The sequence below is a fragment of the Salminus brasiliensis genome, chromosome 18 (assembly GCF_030463535.1).
Source record: "Salminus brasiliensis chromosome 18, fSalBra1.hap2, whole genome shotgun sequence".
NCBI classification, from domain to species: Eukaryota; Metazoa; Chordata; class Actinopteri; order Characiformes; family Bryconidae; genus Salminus; species Salminus brasiliensis.
Genome location: NC_132895.1, coordinates 12,157,332 through 12,170,785, shown reverse-complemented (window position 1 = coordinate 12,170,785; position 13,454 = coordinate 12,157,332). Strand labels below are relative to the sequence as shown.

Genomic DNA, 13,454 nt, shown 5'->3' with positions numbered 1-13,454 from the left:
ATATGGAGTTAAAACTACTGAGTTAAAACTACTGAATGTGGAATCTGTGTTGTAATGCTGGGTGGCACTGTTCTCCTTGGTTCTCCTTGTGCCGCCACAACAGATCTGACCATTCAATTCATGGACTTCACAAGACCTCTGAAGGTGTCCTGTGGTATCTGGCACCATAACTTTAGCAGCAGATCTTTTTAAGCCCTGTAAGTTGTGAGGTGGGGACTCCATAGATTGCATCAGTGACCTGTAGGCAACCATAACCCTGTCGCTGGTTCACTAGTTGTCCTTTCTTGATTTGGCCCTTGTCAAAGTGGCTCAAGAACTGACTGTTTACTTACTGTCTGATCAGTCTCCTTGACTGATTCCACGGTGGATGCATTTTTTGACTTTTCAGTGGTATTAATGTTATGGCTGATTAGTATATATCGCAGTACCATGATGTCAGATGACAATTTGAGTTTGCATTAATGCAGTAAAATGCCCACATAGATTTTACCATTCATCACTTTCTCGCCATGTCATGCTGACTGCACCCATACATAACATGTACTACATAGACCAGACAAGTGCAATGACTCTTCAAGGGCCCATATACAGCTTTCATTATGTATTTTGCTGTTCTCCTAATAGTCTGTTTGTAATCGTTGTGTGGGATTATGTACCAAAAACACTTCATTATTTTAAAATGACAATTTCCCAACCTCTCTTTCTCTCTTTATTGGCTACACTGTTGGTCCCATTCAAAAAGTAGCAGAGGTAAACCTTCCTTATCATTTCAGTGTAAATAGTCGGAGCTAAGCTGCTGTAGGCTGAATAGATGGATATACTATATGTTAATGTGTTGCTTTTTGTTTGCTTTTTGTTTCTTCACAAAAAAAGAGGCATTTTCAATGTATGAAGTGTATGGACTGGGGGTGAGCTGCACGTTTTGAAACCTTCACATTGTACTACATCAGACGTGTATAAAAAAAAAACACTTAATGTAAACTCTTATAACAAGGATGCTTTACAATGTCTTACAAATTTCACATCTTTCTTTCATAGCTTTCTCTTACAAGTTTTATTGTCTAGGAAGTAAACCAAAGAAAAACCATAATGTTGTAAACATTGAAACAGTAGTATTGGAGATTTGCTCCTGTGCTCATTTTTCCCTTTTACCTTTTTAGTTAGTGAAAATTGTTACACTCTGTCACATTGTTGCTTTAATCAGATGAGAATTCCAGAAACAAACTATATATATATAAATAATATGGTTTAACTGCATTGCAGTTAATGAATTAAATCTATTAACACGGTTAAAACTGAATCAATATTATTATACCCAGTATACCAGTGTACACAATATATATTGTACTGGATTGTAGTAATGAACACATCCACTCTCCTGCTTCAGATTTATGTAATTGAAATCCTAGCCTGAATCTATCTAGTGCACACCTGAGACACCTGCTCTGCTGATCTACAACACCTTCGTGGGCTGATTCAGGTGTGTGTGTGAAGCAAAAGGCCTCTTACGTTTTTTTTTTTTTTTTTCCTACTGCAGAATAAAGCCCTATCCTATTAGTGGAGCACCATTGTTGACATTGAATTCCTTTGCCTTCCAGGCTGTCTGAAGTTGAATGCCCTGTAAGTACAGAGAACCTTATTTCCAGACTCAGTAGGGATTCCTTCTATATATACAGTACCAGAGTGTGTGTGATTGTGTGCGCGTGTGTGTGAGCGCACGCCTTCTCTCAGAGGCCTTGGCGCTGTTAGTTGCTGCTGGTGATATGAAGTGCTGGAGGATGGCTGGGATTAAATTGCCACCCTGGATTCGTACCCTCTGTCTTATCACATGAGGCCAGCCTGGCCTCGCTGACAAACCCATCTCCAGGCTCTAGGCTGGCAAAGCAGCCACCGGCACCCGTGTTGCTCCCGCCGATAAAGCTGGAGAGGAGAAGGAAGGCGTTCCGGGGCGAGGGAGAGGAGGAGAGAGTGTGAGCGAGAGAGAGAAAGAGAGAGAGAGGCCAGTAGCCTTGTAGAGAAAGAAACGAAATGCTAGAGCAAAGGCTGAGTAGGCTGAGATGTAAGTCGAGGGGATCGAGCGGGCCGTGATGAATCATACAAGATACAAGTAGTTTTATTCCATTAAGAGTATACAGGATATGCTGGAGTTTCATTAATAATGGCACCCCCCCACCCCCCAATTCCTTGCACTTCACCCAGCCCCCCGTTACGGTTCATTTACGATTGCATAACTGGTTAAGATTCATACGCCAGTCACACAAATGAAATGACATACGATCGATGCCTTAAATCCATGAAGAGGTCGCGTCCGTGTTGCCATGTTTTACAAATCCCCCTTTTTATCCGAGATGAGAGCCAGTCATCTGTGCGTAAGTATGGACGTGAGCGATGTAAGGATGACTGCAAAGAAAAACAAGTAGAAATAGAATCCTTTCAGAATTGGTTTAAGCAGTGGTTCAAACATGCAGTGAATGCTATTAGTTACCAAAAATTAGTGGCATGCCTTGGCTTGTTTGAGAACAGATAAGTACACTTGACTTGACAAATTGATTTGCCCTTAGACAAAGAAGGACATGTCTGCTCTCACACACACACACACACACACACACACACGCACACTCACAAACACACAGGCTTCCACAGCAGACGCACTGCTGCCGTTGATGGAGGGTTGAGGCATGCTGCTGTAGAGAGGTAATCACATAGATTACAGCTGAGAACTAATAAAAAGACTCCCACTGCACAAGGATACAGCACTAATGGCGTTAGTTGGTGGTTGTATTTTTTTTTTTTTTGTAGGAGGGAGGGTGGGAGGGTGGGCTGCTGGCTTCAGTCAGTCATTAAAATTCTGTCATCTCCTGAAGTTGTAGCTCAAATTGGATTGCACTTTGGGTTGTTTGATTTAAGCACAATTTACTGTGTTGGGTATGAGGCCAGTGGCCTTGTGCTTAAAACCCTGTCATTGATTGGATGTCACTGTTGGTGGATTTGTGTAAATTACTACACGGCTCTTTGCTTAAATTGAGGAGAACGGGGAGCCTCCAAGGTAAAACCGTGGGAGTGCATTTCTGCGAATATTTCCATACTGTGATTTAACAATGACTCCAAAGGAAGCTGTTGCATGCCATTATAGTAATGATGTTTGTTCTGCGTTGAGGGAGAACTGTTTTTTTTTTTCCCCCCTCTCTTACTTTCTTTCATTCTTTCTTTTTTTCCCCCTCTCTCTCTCTCTCTCTCTCTCTCTCTCTCTTTCTCTCTCTCTCTCTCTCTCCGTGGCTCCCAAAATAAATACGGCCTTGTGTGTTCCTGCAGAGCCAGCATGAGCTCATTTCCTATATTAAAGCATGCACACTGTGATATATTAAAATGTCTTTCTTTTCTCTGTGCTGGGGGGCTTTTCCATATGCCCTATCCTATATTGACTGTCTGCTTCTTCGCTCTGAGGAAAACGCACAACAACGCCATTGCCGGTGTCGCCTTTCACAAAAGTGCCCTCTGGCCAGTATTACCATACTCGCAGAACAATCCATCAGTTTGGGTTAAATCGTACATGCCACTCCAGCACTGTGTACACATGCATAATGAGCTTTATGAATGTGGTGTGTGCCGCGATGGCAGTGCTGCAGAAATCTGCATACGTGATACGGCACATCCACAAATTACGTTTGACTTTGCATGGGCCCATTAATCAGAGTGGAAATAGCTTGGCGGCGTGAGTGTGTGAGCAGGGTGTTGTGAGGGAGTGTGTGCATGGCTGTTGGCGAGCAGTGAAATAAGTCATAGCAAGCACACCTTTCCAAGCAAGCGGAATAAGCGGCATTAAGAGTTTGATCTTCTTAATCTTCCAGCCCGTCCCTCTCTTTCTCTCGGCTGTGAACACCAGAGATGATGCCAAACTGATTTTAATGACCTGAAATAGATGGTTGGAGTGGCTAAATCAGAGCTCAGAATAGAGCTGCTGGCCCATCTGTAATAGTGAGAGACGCTCTTCTGACAGGGAAGAAAGAAGAGCGGTGAAGTAGGCCCGACTGGTGTGAAAGTTCTGTCATTGATTTCAGACTATGCTCTTGTGTGTGATTGTGTGATTGTGTGTGTGTGTGTGTGTGTGTGTGTGTAGTGCTACACTCTCTAGACTGATGTCTGTTGTTATTGGTCTACTGGCGTGAAATAACTGGTTTATGGTGGGTGAATCTGCTGTGATTTGGGTTTCTATAGTGTGTGTGTGTGTGTGTGTGTGTGTGTGTGTGTCTGTGTTAGCATTAACCTCAACACGGTTCTGAATGTGTTCTTCAGTGCTGGTTTAAAAACAGGTGGTTCTCCCATTGGTAATTAGAATTAGTTTTATAAGGTTCAGATATTATGGTCTGTTTCCAGGCTCCACTGTACAAAAGCTCCACACTGCAGTCTCTCAACTCTTTTATTTGCCTTCTGAGAACTTACCTTCGACACTGCGTGCCGGCTGGGCAGTAATGTCCGTTAATGATGCAGTGAAGACACCAAATGGCGCTCTGTACACTGTGGTTAAGGCAAAAACTGGATTGGAATTAAAATAGCTGATACCCGAGCCCTTAAAATATGCCTAGATCGGCCCTCGTCATAAAAAATGTCTTTGTTTGTCATATGTACTTTTACAGTCCAATGATTTTTTTCCCCTGCATATCTCAGATATCTCAGTTGTTGAATTAGACTTAAATAGTTAATTGGGCTTCCCTGGCAGATATGACTATCAGTTGCTAATTGGCCAAGATGGTCATTTCTCAGTTTGCAGATTTCTTAATTCTTTGGTCTTTGATATTGACCAGACTAGAATGTGTTTCCCTTCTGAATCTTAGTTCCTCTCAAGGTTTCTTCCTCTTGAAGATTTTTTTTCTTGCCGCTGTCGTCATTGGTTTGTTCTAAAAATGCTCTGACCCGTATCTCTGTAAAGCATGAAGTAAATTAAGCTCACCCAAACACCAGGAAATCTCAAAACTTTAGGTTCCTGCTGGAGCAAGTGCAATCAAAAGGTGTAATTCCATTAGCATACTGTTAAGTTGGTTGGACACAGTTACATTCATACCCATTTACTATTTTTATGGTGAGAAATGACAGTGACTGAGACGATGTAAGAGGATTGGTGCAACAGGGGGTGTGACTTTTAGAATCCACTGGTGTAGAGGTGTTTCCAGAAACTCCAAAGGCTTCAAGTACAGCATTAAAGACTCTGTATTTGGTGGTCAAATACTATTTGTGCTCCATTTGGGCATAATTATAAAATCAAAATTAAACTAAATACAAATTATTAGTAGTCATTTCTTTTATTACATGATAAATAAGGACAAATGATTCTGCTGCAGCTACTAATGATAAATTAGTGTGCTTGGAGCATTATTACTTTATTATGAAGATTATTAATGTTGTTTATTTACTTATTTTTATATATCTGACTTATGAGAAGGAGACTGCAAGGAATTGAGGGATCTGATTGAGTGCTGCTGCAGCGAGCCAAACCATGCCTGCTGGTAATGTATTCACTCTAACTCCGCCCCTGTTATCAGTTCACTACTTTTCCCTGGATTAACTCTCTCACTGCCATGTATAAATATGCCATTAATACATCTGCCACACCCACACCTGCCAGCACTTATTTTGCACTTATACTAGGACCACATAAATAGAGCCCTCAGTCCTGCTTCAAAGTCAGGAAAAAAACATGCTACAAGATCTGCCATAACAATAACACCACTGACGGCTGAAGTGAATGACATCGATTATCTTCATCTACAGTGGCATCTGTCAAGACGTGGGCTGTATTAGGCAGCAAGTGATCAGTCAGTTCTTGAAGTTGATGTATTGGAATAAGGGGAAAAGGGTCACGCGTAAGAATCTGAGACACTTTGACAAGAACCAATTTAGATGAATGGGTCAGAGCATCTGTCTTCAAAACATCAGGCATGTTTGTGGGGTGTTTCCAGTATGCAGTGGATGTTTGGTACCTACCAAAAAATGATGAAGAAAAGGGTTTAAGACAGGAACCACTTGTGAACTGGTGACAGGGTCATGGGCTCCTAAGGCTCATTGATGCGATCCATGGAAGCCCTACCTCACAACTTATAGGACTTAAAGGATCTGCTGCTAACATCTTGGTACCAGATATCACAGGATGCCTTCAGATGTCTTGGAGGCCATGCCTCGAATGCTCAGGTCTGTTTTGTGATATCACAAAAAACAGTACATTTAAGTGTGTGTGTGTGTGTGTGTGTGTGTGTGTGTGTGTGTATGTATGTATGTATGTATGTATATGCCTTTTTGATAAGGCCCATGATGTGATGAGGCCTGTTATTGCACCTTTCAGCCCAGCTTACTTTTGGAATGAGGAGCAATACAAGACATCATCAATCATGACTTGAGGGCATTTTTAATATTTGTTTTAAAGCCACAGTACAAAAAGCCATTTTTCATATTTCTAAGCAATGCAGAAAGGTTGGAAAATGTCTGTTGTTGATGCATAAACCACACAATCCTTATTAGTGGACTATATATAAAGCTGTGATGTCAACCATATTACTGCAATTCCATGGATATGTGATGTCTACCGTGGTGTTGAACTCATTACAGTCATCACTGCAGTTATTATTTATTTAGAAAATAGATACTACCGACTCCAAGCTCTGATTGTCTGATCTATGTGTAGGGTTGGGCTGTAAAAAGGTAATACGGTTAACCGCTGTATATATTAAAAATAATTACAGCTATATCTTAGTGTGTCACATTTCTGTTCTGTGTCCATCTAGTCCACAGCTAAAATAGCTCATTCATTCATGTACAGTTAAGATGTACAGAGAGCTCACTGATTGGTGATGACACACTCTGAAAACAGGTGGAAAGAAAAAAAAAATCCCACCTTGGTGGTGAGATTAGCATGATGCTGAGTTTAAATGAATGAGAAAGCAAGCAAACCTGGATGAACATGTCTAAGTCACCCCTAAGACACCACTCAACTTAATGCTCACAGATATAAGGCTTCTATCATCTAAACGTGTAATTTGATCCCAAGTTAGCTAAAAGGCGGCCTGTACTGTGGCGTTATCTGTTTGCGAACTTATCTAAACCTAGCCGGTCTGATCATCAGTGTCTGTAGTCGAGCTAGCTAAGCACAGGGCTAAAGATCCAACACCATGGAGAAAAATACAATTCAGCTTTCTGTCCTTTTAACATCAGTCACTCAATGGGAGTCCTTCTCGTCTAAACGTTTAGAAGTGGGATTTCACTCAGCCGGGTTTGATATTGTTCTGTGGTGAACAGAAGGTTTTCATGCTAACTAAGCTAATTCTAAGCAGCTTCTCTCTCTCCTGATTCAGAGCAGCATTTGCTTTTTTTGTTAACAGACTAACACTAACATTTATTAAATGATTGATGCACAATGTGCACTTAGTCTCTGACGCTATGAGCAAACCAAACATTGTATTTGATCGTTTTGCGGTTAAAAAAACAAGAGCACATTATCTGTCCTACGTAACAGAAGCACCTTTTACTACCTTTGCTTCATCATCAAGATTGCCACCAATGCTGATAAATCTAAGGAGCCCTAAAATCTGCCAATATCGAAAACCAAACAATATATCCATCAAGCCCTACAGCCGAGGCCACGAGGCCTAACGAGCCATCAAGCAAGTATGCAACCTTCCCAGAACATCCCAACCTAGTCAGTCTTTGCCACACTTCATATTTTCTCAGTGATGCATTGAGTCTAATGAAGGATTGATATGATGGGCGTAAATACAGAAATGGGCAGGCAGCCTGTCAGCCTCAGCGCTCATTGGACTCCTTAGTCAATAGCAATCAGACTGCAGGTCACTGACCTCGCTCCACCGACTATGCTCTCCATCTGCTGAGTTTATCTATAAATTGTACTGCATGGTATGTTCACTTTTTCTCCAGTAAGAAATAGATTGAAGCATATACTCAGCAGAACGGACTCTAAATAATGAACATGTGTCGGTGGTGCACCGTTTAATGGAAATGGGAATGGAGATACAATCAGACAAGAGAGTGCAGGCAGACCTCTTGAGATTACAAGTGCTAAACCAGGCTTACTGGCCACCAAACAAGCACACTGCCTCGAGAGACCAGTGTTGCCAAACAAATGAAATCAGTGTCCGCTGATCAGCCCACACTCAACCCTGCGTGTGAGTACGATTTATCTGTGTGTGTGTGTGTTTGTAAATGTCATCTCAGCTTGTAATGACATGAGTGTGTGAGGGACCCAGTCATTCGGGAAATGTTTACAGAACACTGTGCCATTGGATTTCATTCTTTTAACTCTTTTCTGATGTGTGTGTGTGTCTGTGTACGTGTGTGCTTACGCAGTAAAGTTTAAATATCTAGGATTGCATTAATCATGGTATTATTATTTTGGTTTATGTACCTAAACTTAAACAGTGGGGATTTAAAATGATGGAAATTTAGCATTAGCTGTGTTGTGTTAGCATTGCAGTTCATGGCATGGACACCCCTGTTCATGAGAACTCCCCCATCACCAGCAATGCCCCCAACACTAGGAGGGTGAAGACTAACATGTCCCCTCCAACACAAGTGAAGCCACCCACCGCCTTTTTCTGAGATAACCCTGAGGCAGCATTTCCAGATAGCCAGTGTGCAAATCTTAAAGAACTACATATTAAATGGAGTATCTTCATTTATTCACATGACTGTATAAGGTGTGTTTCAGCCCTGACTGATTTTTGAATGAGGCACATTACAGAGCTGTCAGAACAGGAACAGAAACAGCCTGTTTAATTCTGAGGAATGATGGTACATAAACAGATTATATAGTGGGGAAAAGAACTCATTTAAATATTATAGACCTGATACCATGTCCTAAGCAGTCTCATGAGCAGTTATTAAAAATGATCATTCATAAACTGTTTATCTGTTACTGTCTATTTACAATTTTTAAGTTACCCACCACATTGATAACCACTTTTGGAGTACACCACTTTCTCAGTCATTTATTATGACTATTAAAGGCATGGACTCCACAAGATGTCTGAAGGCTTCCTGTGGTATCTGGCTCTGAGGCATTAGCAGCAGATCCTATAAGTGCTGTAAGTTGTGAGGTGGGGCCTCCATAGATCACATCAATGAGGCTTAGGGACCCACGACCCTGTCACCTTTTCACTTGGTCGTCCTTTCTTAGACAACTTTGGGTAGGTACTGACCACTGCATACCAGGAAAAACACACAAGACCTGCCAGATATTTTGGAGATGTTCTGACCCAGTCAATCATAATGTTTCCTTGTCAAAGTGTCTCAGATTCTTAAGCTTGCCCATTTGTCCTGCTTTTAACACCAGCATCACCTTCAAGAACTGACCGTTCACTTGCTACCTAATTAATCCACCCCTTAACAGACGCCACTGTAGGTGAAGATAATTGCTGTATACTGCCTATTTGTAGCCTGTATGGTCCTTATATCATTAAACACACATATCTGCAACCAACTGCGTGAAGTTCTCCAGGCTTTTGAACAGTAGCATGTGTGTGAATTTCCGCACTAGTTGTAAACGTATAGATGTCATTGTTCTAATTACTCCAGAGTGACCGTGGCTTTACGGGGTCCATTATTTCACAGATGTTATGGTCGAACGCTTCCAATTAATTGTGGAAGTCTCTGTCCTGCTGTGCACATCAGGGTTGGGAGGTTCATCAGTTAAAACACGATCCTCTACTCTTTAGCATTCCTCTCACCACCGAAGAAGCGAACACCGAGTTACATCATGTTTCGTGACTGGTAGGAAACCAAAGGCTCGACAAACATGAGACATGTGGCAAAGGATCTAATCCAATTAAGACAAATAACGTGTGCAGTGGAAGTAGGAGGACCGGCTCACTGGCATTAGCTTGTATGTGCACATCAGTGAGCGCATGGTGTGGCATGCAGTGTGCGTGTGTGTCCCATGTGAGGATGCATCTCCCCATCCTTAATTACAGCAGCTCTGTGGGGGCTTTGGGCAGCCTGAACCCAAAGTGCGTTTAAAAAAAAAAATCACTAATGACTGCTGTTACTGTAATCCCTCATGTTACTGTAACACAGTGAGAACAAGTCCAGGCTGGCTGTACATATGAATTAGCGAGGGTGACCATATTTTCGTTTTCAGAATAAGAGGACACTGGGGGGCCCGCTGTGGTTGGAATGTTGTGACTGGGGAAGTTTAAGTAGGCTTAAGTTGAAGGACTGTGGTTATGTGTGTGTCAGAGAGGGACAGGGTTATTAAACTTAAATACACTGAAAACATTATATCTAATTTTACATAACTTTTAGTTTTATTTTTTTGCCTTAAAAAATATCAAAAATAATAAGTGGCCATAAATAAAAAACAGTCCTGCTAGTACACTATATTGTCAAAAGTATTGGGACACCTGGTCATTTAGTGTTTCTTTTAAAAATTAAGGTTATTAAAAAATAATTAAAAAAAAATCTTTGTCTGTCTCTGTCAGGAAAGACTTTCTGCTAGATTTTAGAGCATTGCTGTGAGGAATTGATAGCATTCAGCGACGAGTGTTTGTGGGGTCAAGGTGTTGGATGATCACCTCCCCAACTCATCCCAAAAGTATACCAACCATCATTACAGAGAACACAGTTCCACTGTTTCACAGCTCAATGCTGGGTGGCTTTATACCCCTCTAGCCCACACCTGCCATTAGGCAGCATGGTGCCAATAGGTTCTTGTTTATCTGCTCCAGAGAGTCCTATTCTATTTGCAGTACCTCTATGTCTGCAGGGACTGGACAAGCTCTGTGTGTGCGCATTTGCACATCTGTTTCAGCAATGGATGCGTTCATTAAAAGGGGTGTCCACAAACATTTGGTCATTTATAGTGTATGTCTGAAAGGCTATAGCTCTGTGAGTGTGATTGATTTGATTATTGATTGACCTTTCAAAATATTTGGTCCACTTAGTTCCACTGAGATAAAATGACTTTGTTTTTTTGTTTGTTGGTTTATATACTGATTTATTTTTATTTATTTACAGCAGGTTTTTAGGCCGAGGTCAGCCGCCTTGTGATGCTCTTGTTATACAATCGTATACTCTTATCTTTGGGAAGCAGTTTGATCAATTATTGCATGCAGGTGCGGGTATGTGACATCTTGGGCAATTTAGAAATTTCAGCTGGACACATTTTTTTTAGGTCCCAAAGATCGGACCAGATCACCCTGGCTTTGGCTGTTGTCAAAGTTGATTACTGTTTAATTACGGCTCTTTGGTTACTGCCTAACATACATAGTCCTAGATACCATACATTCAACATAAATCTCTTGATCTGAGTGGTTATGATGATTTGGCACATCAGTGTACATTACCTGTTTGAATGTGTGCTGATCAACATCTTAAAAACACACACACACACAGTTGGAAGTTGGGTGTCGCGTCCCGTTGGTTCAGGGAATCAACCCGGTGACCTTCAGTCACATAGACGGTTCTCTTACTCCTTGGTATCCTCTGTATAAAAATTGCACACCTTGTAGCTAAACTCACTGGCCATTTTATCAGAACCGTCAAACCTCTAGTTTAACTAAATACTAGGTGTAGTAGCATGACTTTAAGGAACATTTTTTGTAAACAAGCTGTGTGAAGACTGTGTCATGATTGTTGGATAAATGTTTGGATGTAAATTTGAGTTAATTTTGTGTACCTTGAGGAGCTACAGACGCCTGAAGCTGATGCAGGCTGGGGGTGGAGGGATGTGTGTGTGGGGGAGAGTCGGTTTAACTATTCATCAGTGGTACTGCGGAGAGAGAAACGTACACTCATGTAGACCTACATAAACATGAGCCGGGTAAATGTTTAATAAGTCTGTGTGGAATTCAGCCTAATTCGATCAGCCTGCTTCCACTCAGCACTCTTGCTTCCGTTCATCTTTCTTCTTGCTTCCTTTTTTCTCCCTCTCTCTGGCTTGTAGATTGAAGATTGCAGTAAAGAGCCAGGGAAGTCGCCTGCAGACACGAGCTTTGCTGTGTGAATCAGAATGTGCTGTTTTAACCTGGCTGTGGTCAGCTCACCCAGACTGGGCCTAGTCTGAGACAGCCTTATGAGCTCTACCTCCTCTGAGTCAGTGCAGAGCCACAGACAACAGGAGACCTCAGTTGAATTCCCTCATGTCTGAAACTGTGGTTAACACCCTGAATTGCAACCAAAGACTTGATGGAGTTGATAATGGGCTTGAATAGTTTCCCCTGTTGGTAAAATGTTTGATCATGCTTGTGTAGCTGCACGTTCTTCTACAGTGGTAGCATTCATGAGGGAAGAATGCTAAGCAAATCAGCTGCAAAAGCACCATGAATATTGCATCAGTGAAGCGATCCACAGGATAACTGGATGAAGGGCTGCAGACGGTTCGGAAGGGCACTGCTTTAAGTTTCCCTACTGCTGTGGAATTTGCATCGAATGCTGTCCTTGTACCCATCCATAAATTCATCAGTTGAGGAGGGTGGTATTACTGAAGTCACTGTAGGTGGGCAATTTCAGCCTTTCATGGGACACGACAACAAGAACACAGATCAGCAGAGCCTGACGAGTATCAGACACAGGTTACTAAAGGATTCTTGGCTTGCACATATTGTTCTAGGATAAACTGAGAGTTAGTTTAGAGGTTTTAGGTTATGTGGAGGTTCTTTACTTTAGAACCTAACATACTTCAAATCATCTTAACTGTATGAGCAGCAATGAACCATCTCTTCTAATATCTATTATTTGTTTAATGTGTGAAAATAACGAGCTATCAAACATTTGAGTCACTAAATTTGAACAATACGAACATATACTATATGTCCAAATGGTTGTTGACACCCCTTTAAATGAATGCAATCAGCCACAGTAAGTTGATGACAAAGATGGGCAAATGCACACACAGCTTGTCTCTTCCCTTTAGTAGTAAGTATTGCCAACATAATAGGACTCTCTGAAGTAGAGACACATGAACCTATAGGCACCATGCTTAATGCCAGGTGTGGGCTATAGGGTTATAAAGCCCTCCCAGTGTTGAGCTGTGGAGCAGTGGAAGAATGGCGCTCCTGGCCTGACCTCACCAACACTCTTGTCGCTAAATGCAATCAGATCCTCATAGCAATGCTCCAGAATCTAGTAGAAATCCTTCCCCTGGAAGGTAGAGAAAGTTAATCCAACAAAAGCAGGATAAACCCTTGATAATACCCTTGACTTTGGAAGAATCGATAATTGAGCAAGTGTCCCAATACTTTTGTCCATATAGCGTACCTCTCTTATGAGTCACCTTTTATTGTTCCTCTTATTCAAACAATCAGTCTTATATTAATCCAAATTTAATTCTGAATGAACTCCAGTGTACATAGTGGTGTAGTTGTATCTGGATTGGTGGGTATCCCCATCCCAGCATGTGTTTCCACATGCCAAAAACACACATTTCCCTACTTTTGAACTGATGAGACATTACTGTA

General features: G+C 41.6%; 2 protein-coding genes across 4 annotated transcripts in view; one reads left to right on the top strand and one right to left on the bottom strand.

Annotated features, from left to right (window-relative positions):
• rpl17 (ribosomal protein L17) overlaps positions 1 to 13,454 on the bottom strand; it is a 324,928-nt gene that overhangs the window by 237,712 nt on the left and 73,762 nt on the right. The window contains exon 1 of one of the 3 annotated variants that reach the window (XM_072661362.1): positions 9,052 to 9,056. The exons of 1 other annotated variant lie outside the window; for it this stretch is intronic. The gene's annotated coding sequence lies outside the window, so the exon portion shown is untranslated. Of the gene's footprint in view, positions 1 to 3,436; positions 3,442 to 9,051; positions 9,057 to 13,454 lie in introns of those variants that run through there. One more of the 3 variants, XM_072661361.1, reaches the window with a different exon arrangement.
• The window catches only part of LOC140538843 (transmembrane protein 132C), a 177,311-nt gene that overhangs the window by 109,441 nt on the left and 54,416 nt on the right, over positions 1 to 13,454 (top strand). The window lies entirely within an intron of this gene.